Raw genomic sequence first — 7,765 nt, forward strand, 5'->3', positions numbered from 1 at the left:
AATTTTGACCAATACAATGTATTTTTGGCTATTGCTACAAATATACACCGGCGACTTAAGACTGGTTTTGTGCTCCAGGGTCACATATTATTTAGATATCACCATCATATATTTCATGTCCCATACTAATATTATGCATCTTATCATTAATTAATATTAAACTATTATTATGATTTTGTAGTTAATTATACTATATATACATTTATTATTATACTATATTAATATACCATATTATTTAAATGCTGTATAAGTAAATAATATATTACATAAATTTAATTGTTAATGTTATTTAATATTGTACTATATTTAGATATCCGCAATATATTTCATTTGTCCTATAACTACTACACACAGGCAGAGCGCTCCCTTCCTGCTCTTATTCAAATAAGGTCTATTTTCAAATCAGAAGTAAACTCTAAAAATAACTATATGAGTAAATGTGACATAACTCAAAGAATGTGAATCTCCCCTGACAGAAGAGAGTGGGATCAGTTCCTGGTTTCTGACAAACACCCTGACGGTACATCAGTTCCTCAGGGCTGGGTTCTGCCCGACCAACCAGCCGACGACATCTGGGCCACAGCCCTGGAGAAATGATGCGTAGTTATGACCCGACGGACTGTTCATTCATGTGGGGGAAAAAATGTTTGGCTGGCAAAATGTGTGACCAGATTAAATGATACTAGATTGGGTGAATCTCACGAAAACGTTTCATCCTAAAATCAAAGAAATGCTTTGCATAAAGAAAAGAAGCTTTTTTCCGGCCATTTAAAATTTTTTTTTTTTACATTGTGACATTATTTTTATGATTGTTAAGTGCATTTTACACAAATTCTTATTACCACAATGTGCTTGGATTTAAAAAAAAATTGTCATTATTCCCAGTGGTGATTGTTATTAGGTTGTCGTTGATGCAATGCGGATATAATACTTAATAATAATAGTTTTATTTAAATCACCTTAAAATTAATAGAATAAATACTACTATGATGTATAAATGTTATTATATTATAGTGTAAGTATATATATATGTGCGCACACACATATAGTGTGTATATGTGTGTGTGTGTGTGTGTATATATATATATTTATATATATATATATATATATACACGTAACATGATTTTCATGAAAATTTAGCACAAATCCTTTTTTGCATTATAGTAATGAAAATAAAATGGTTTGTACTAAATTTTCATTAAAATAGTGCTACGAAGTTAAATATATAATTTCAAATATATATATATATATAAACACATATATGCATACTTTTTTTACATTATGGTAATAAGAATAGGGTTTTTTCTTAATTTTCATAAAAAAATAATAATGCTTTGATGTAAATAATAGACTTGGATTTGACGGAGATTCACCTATTCATCTGAAGGAAGATCAGTCTATTAGTATTCCTTCAGAACATGTCACATGTTGACTTCTGTGAAAAAGCCAAAAGACTGATTACGTCACACTGTTTTCCTGTGGACTGCTTGAGACAATCAGGTTGATTGTTTTCTTTACAAATAATAGCACGTCTAGATATGTACAGATACATTATCTGTGTGTAATATTTCACATGACAAAATAATTCTTTACTTGTCAAAGAAAATAAAGCGTTCCTGTGATGGTTTTCTGAATGTGGATGCTTCAGGTTGACTTCCTGTAGGTGTGTGCTGCGGCTCAGGTAAACAGCCAATGTCAGTGTGTGTTGTGTCAGTGGATTATTGGAGCAGAGAAATCAACACGCGGCTCTGAAGAGTGATGGTAACACTGTCCACATCACACCACTGAGAGCAGCCACACTCAGGAGACCCAGGAGGTGAGTAAACATTTATTAACACTCACTGTTAACTTCTAGTGTTGAGTAGAGTGTGTGTGAAACGGCTGATGGCTACTTTAAATTAATTATTTACATTTAAAGACTTTTTTGTTTGATAAACTTGGGAATTTTTTTTTTTAACTACGTTTTGTTAAATTCATTTGAAATTCTTCGTTCTTTTTAATAATATTTAAATGCATTTGGTGCATTAAGTCATTATTTTCATTAATGTCATCAGTTTAAATGAAGGCTGTTTGATTTCAGTCTATGTAATATAAATGTAATGTAGAATTTGATATATTTCTAAATGTTTTATAGTATTTAAGTATAATATGGAAATATTTAACATTTCAAATATAATATACAACTTTTTTAATGCTGATATTACATTAAACATCTTCATTTTATTATAAAAGGTGTACAGTAAATACAGTATGCCATTACAGTATTGCAATATGTTTTTAAAAAATCCAAAATTTTAAGAGATTTCTGAGACTTAACTATTTCTGAAAAAAACTTAATATTTAAATATATATTTTTACATTCATTATTTTTATCCATTTAATTTTCTGTTATGTCAAATCTAAAACTATGTTGGTAACACTTTACAAATAAGGTGCTATTAGTTAATGTTAATGATATAACTAACATCAACGTACAATAATACATTTGTTACAGTATTTATTCTTCTTAATGTTAATTACTAAAAAATGACAACGGTTCATTGTTAGTTCATGGTAACTTTGGTTCATTAAATAATATTAACAGATACAACTTCTGATTTTATTAAGGTATTAGTAAATTAACAACATTAAGATTTGCTATGCTGTGCTTTAGAATCATTTTTCATTGTTAGTTCATTTTAACTGATGTAGTTAACTAATGTTAACAAATGGAACCTTATTGTAAAGTGTTACCAGCATCTTATTAGTTTAGATATACTCCAGTGTTTATTTCAGTAGGTTTTGGACTAAAAGCTCTTTTCTCTATTACCAGCACAGCATTACTAGACCCGATATTTAGTTGTAGATATTTTGAAAAGTTGCAAATAAAGATTATTGGATTGTGTTTTACAAGAAAATACTATTTTAGTCTTTCTATTTCATAATTTCATGTTTAATTCAGCGTGTTACCACTTTTTGCAATTTCTGAGTGGAAATAAGTAAATCCTACACCATTTTTTTTCTCAAGTGAGGCATTGTTATAGATTACTCATTCGCTTCCAGTATCTTCTGCCGATGATTTATGAAGAATACCGTAACTTATTGAACGTTCCATTGTTCTTTCTTGCACAAGAAGGAAAGCACCTTAAGAGCTTATACTGAGCATCTGGCTGTTAAGACTCGGCTCAGATTGAAAATCTAAAACCATCTGGTGAGAAAGGTGCGGAGCAGCATCAGATCTGAGCATCTGTCCAAAATGAAGAGCATCAGCAGGCCGTCTGCTAGTGCTGGGCGGTATGACCAAAAGTTGATATCACGGTATTTTCCAAAATTATACCGGTTTCACGGTACATGACAGTATTTTTTTTTTCATGCATGACCGGGTGTTAACCATATTTTCTACTGATTGAGAGAGGAAATACTGCAGTATATTGACTTAGAAAGCCCTATTTTACTGTCATGATGAGTGAATATTGTCAAAAAATACCACACTAAATAGTGACTAAACACGACCCCTTTTAAACCGGTATTCGGTATGAACCGGTATACCGCCCAGCACTACCGTCTGGTGCAGGACGCAGCTTTTTTCATTACTACTGGGCCAAGTTTTCTGAAGAGAATTTCTATACCTACTTTCATACAAACACTAACTCTTGAGAAAAATGCACCCTCTCTCCCAGTACGGTTTCTGACAGGTGTACATTTGATGAAGCATGTGTCACGGTACACGGCGGTGACGTTGAGACCGTCAGGTGGTCGAGTTTTAGTAATCTTTAATCCCTAATCCTCTAGTCTCCTTACTATTGTGTAACAGGTAAACAAATATAGAGATGTTCAGAACACGTGTTTTCTGAGAAGCAAGAACAGGGGGAAAACATGGGACTGTGGTTTTTGTCATGCATTATTACACTACCTGTCAAAAGTTTGGAATAATAAAGATTTTTTTCATGTTCTTATGCTCACAAATGCTGCATTTATTTGATAAAAAACAAAAACAACAACAACAGTAAAACCAGTAATATTGTGAAACATTATTACAATTTAATATAGCTGTTTTCTATTTGAATATATTTAAAAATGTAATTTATTCCCGTGATGGCAAAGCTAAATTTTCAGCATCATTTCTCCAGTCTTCAGTGTCACATGATCTTCAGAAATCATTCTAACATTCCAAACTTTTGACTGATGGTGTACATTTAAAACCCATGTGCGATCTGGGGCATAGATTAGGATGGTTTGGTGTCAGACATTTCTTTATTTGCCTTTTCTGTTTCAGATAGGGTTGAAATGTCCTGTCTGGATGAGGTGCCCTTTAAGATCCCTCTTGGCTTTCTTGAGGATGCAAAGGAAGAGGTGGAGCTCATCGCAGCTCCAGAAATCACTCTGCCTGACTACCTGAAGATACTGCAGGAAACTGAGGTCTGATACTCTCTAAAATGCATGTTTTTGACCTGACGTTATCAGTTGGCGTCAAAATGCATTTGGACACTTAACGCACACGTTTCACATCGTCGAACAACTGCAGCTATTCTTTTCCTGAGCCATTTTTGGAATTACTTTTAACTAGCTGCTCCCATGAATTTTAGTGGATGTATGAAGTCAGTTCTTCTCCGTTTCACGCAGGTGTATTTCCTTACGTTAATGTTCCACTAACATTTAACCACCGAAGTACATTTTATCTTCTTTTTGAAGTGTGTATAAACTTTGTTTCAGGTTTTTCCGCTAAGAGTCCTTGGGAGACATAAACAGATAAAAAATAAACAAAATACTGATGTGCAGTTATGTTTATATAGCCATAAAATGAATTTGGATAGAAGCTCAGATTGTTTGCTCTCGGATGAACTGGATGAGAAATGTTCAAGACTTTTGATTGTGGGCTTTAGTATGTTGCACTTGTTGTGAGCCCAGACTGAGATTTTGTGAAACTGAAGAGAAACCTCAGATGAGAATAATTCTCAGGAGGAGGATCATTGAATCTGGAGCATCCATTTTATTTGTCCATTTAATTCCATTGCTGTCTTATGAGTAAGATATTGAAATGAAATGAGTAAGATATTATAGAGATGTTTTTTTTTTAAGTTTGATATTTTGTTTCAAGATTCATTGAAATGTATATGGCTTAAGCATCCATCCACATACACTATTGCTTTGAAAAATGTTTTTGAATGAAGTCTTTTATGCTCACCAAGGCTGCATTTATTTGATAAAAAATACAGCAAAAACAGTAAAATTGTGAAAAATTATTTCAATTTAAAATAACTGTTTTCTATTTTAATATATTTAAAAATGTAATTTATTCCTGTGATGCAAACCTGAATTTTCAGCATCATTCGCTGCTCAATAATTGTATTATTATTATTATTATTATCAATTTTGAAAACACTTGTGCTGCTTAGCATTTTTGTGGAAACACATTTTTTTCTGGGTTCTTTTTAGAAACCGAAAGAAGAGCACTTATTTAAAACAGAAATTCTGCATAAACAAATGTCTTTACTGTCAATTTTAAACTATTTTAATGCATTCTTGCTGAATAAAAGTATTAATAAAAAAAACTTATTGACCCCAAACTTTTGAAAGGTAGTGTACTTTATGCAGCCTGTATCACATAAATATTCAGCACAGATCGAGAGAAGGCACCTCTCAAGGGAACTCTACTAAATTAATGTATATGTTTCTGAGATCTTAAAGAAGGTTTCCAAGAGAGTATCTGCGACTTCCATAAACTGTATTCGGCTCAATGTAATTTGCCATGAGCATCCACTGATTACAGCAGCCATCGGCCTTAATGTAATTTAGTTCATATTAATAGTACAGGCTGTCACTAACAAGGTCATGGGAAAATACAAAGACACTTGTAACATGCATTGGTGTAAGCGTATCCCTGCCATATCTAACCCATTCCCATCTGTGATTGCTCTATAATTACGCTGACATGTAATCTGTCTAGTCTAGTTTGTTTAGCCCAGAGCTGTGTGATTGGCATCAGGACCATGTCAAAAATACAGTATAATTATATATCTGATTACAAATACTAAACAGTAAGGGTGAAAAAAGTTCTTGGCTGTCAGTAATCTATGGAATATTGTTGATGCAATTGTTATTGTAGATCCATTGGGATAAAATTCCTAAGAGTTTGTGTGTTACTGGTTAAGGTCTTTGCAAAGAAAACAAACTGCTGTCAGAGGTTATTACAATCTAATCGAAATAAGCTAATGTTGAACCTTTTATGGCTATGTATTCTGTAAATTCTTAGTCGTTTGTCCCATGTCCATCCAAGAGCAACATTGTGTACCTGCCTTAGAGCGTTGCTCACTTCATTTTGCATTTAGGACATGAATAGGATGCAAATTGTTGTGTAATATTTTTCACATCTGTTTTGTGGTGCTCTCATAATGCTGATAATGGCAGATGTTAGTAATATCCAGAGGGATTCCCAAAGCAGTAGCTCAGCATTCATTTAGATGAAGCTGAAGTTACTTCTGCAACTCATAAAGCATATCTTGCTTTATGAGGGCTAGTTAGTGCAGTATTTATGCAATTATTAGGAATTATCCCTAATCGTGTACTCATTTGCTTTGTTGATGTTAGTGATATTGGACTTTACACTGACACCTAGTGGCTTGGATGCACAATCACATAAAAGTTACCAGTGCTGTTGATCAAATGTATAGTTATTCTTGATTAATTTATTCCCTAAGTGAAGGAGCTTTGACTAAAGTGTAGAAGTGGTTGTCATTTGTTTATAGCAGTTATAGTGTTAGCAAAAGCCCATGCAGACAACTAAAAGCTGGAATACTACTCGACTTTAAAACATAAGGCATTGCTGACTTTAGAAATAGTAACTGTGAAAAACTGGGCAATATATACACTAAACGATTGAGGATCACACACCAGCAGACTTTCAAGTCGTTCTGAACGCAACAAACTCACACAGAAACATGCATCTTGTTGCTTAGAGATGCATGACAAATTAAAAACATATACCCCCGGTTTCACAGACAAGGCTTAAAGGCACAATATGTAATTTTCTCCGCTGGAGGGCGCGTATTCAAAATAAACAAAGAAACAAAGGCGTAGTTTGATGACGCTGTGACAGAGTGTGGAATCATGGGAGTTGTGGTCTTCATCCCCACAGCCGATGCAGTCCGACGGGACTCGGTATATATAAATACAAAAAAAATGTCCTAATTGAACTATGGCCTAATCTGTCTGTGAAACCGGGCCATGTGTCTAAAATAGTCTCAAAATATCAAACATGTCTGATATCCTCCGACTGCATGGATTCATAGTCTGGAGATAAAAAAAATTGGAAACTGTGTCCATCATTCAATACATGATTTCCTGAAAAATCAGTCAGTTCCAACTGTCCAAAATCTGCAGACTGGTTCTGATTTTTGGTAATTAGCTTCGACTCATCTAGACTGCAATTCTGGGCAAAAACCATGTACTGTATTCCAGCCTTCTTTCAAAATTGTGTATATTATTTCTAGGATAAAACCATCATAAGCATTTTTTCTGGTCTGTAGATTTAAAAAAAAAATTGCGATATCTGTAATGTAAGTAATAGGGTTGCAAGTTAAATATAGATTGTGTGTTTGTAGTAAGACTAGGACTGACATGTTCCCAGTTGGCTCCATTTTGATGTGGACTTGGCGTGTAAATGGCAAGTTATGAAAAACTTTGGTTTAGATCTCATCAGATGATGTGTGACATTGATGTTATTGTGTGAAAATCAAATAGAAAGATGTCTCTTTTGCTTTTTGATGTTTCAGTATGTGTTCAGCCT

At 33.4% G+C, this 7,765-nt stretch overlaps 1 protein-coding gene across 1 annotated transcript in view; it reads left to right on the forward strand.

The window, feature by feature from the left end:
- Positions 1-924, forward strand: part of pdcd7 (programmed cell death 7) — a 4,623-nt gene extending 3,699 nt beyond the window's left edge. The window contains exon 6 of the mRNA XM_016545820.1: positions 602-924. The gene's annotated coding sequence lies outside the window, so the exon portion shown is untranslated. The remainder of the gene's footprint in view (positions 1-601) is intronic.
- Positions 925-7,765: the final 6,841 nt, after the last annotated feature.

The sequence above is a fragment of the Sinocyclocheilus rhinocerous genome, unplaced genomic scaffold, assembly GCF_001515625.1.
Source record: "Sinocyclocheilus rhinocerous isolate Xijiao unplaced genomic scaffold, SAMN03320098_v1.1 scaffold760, whole genome shotgun sequence".
Taxonomy (NCBI): Eukaryota; Metazoa; Chordata; class Actinopteri; order Cypriniformes; family Cyprinidae; genus Sinocyclocheilus; species Sinocyclocheilus rhinocerous.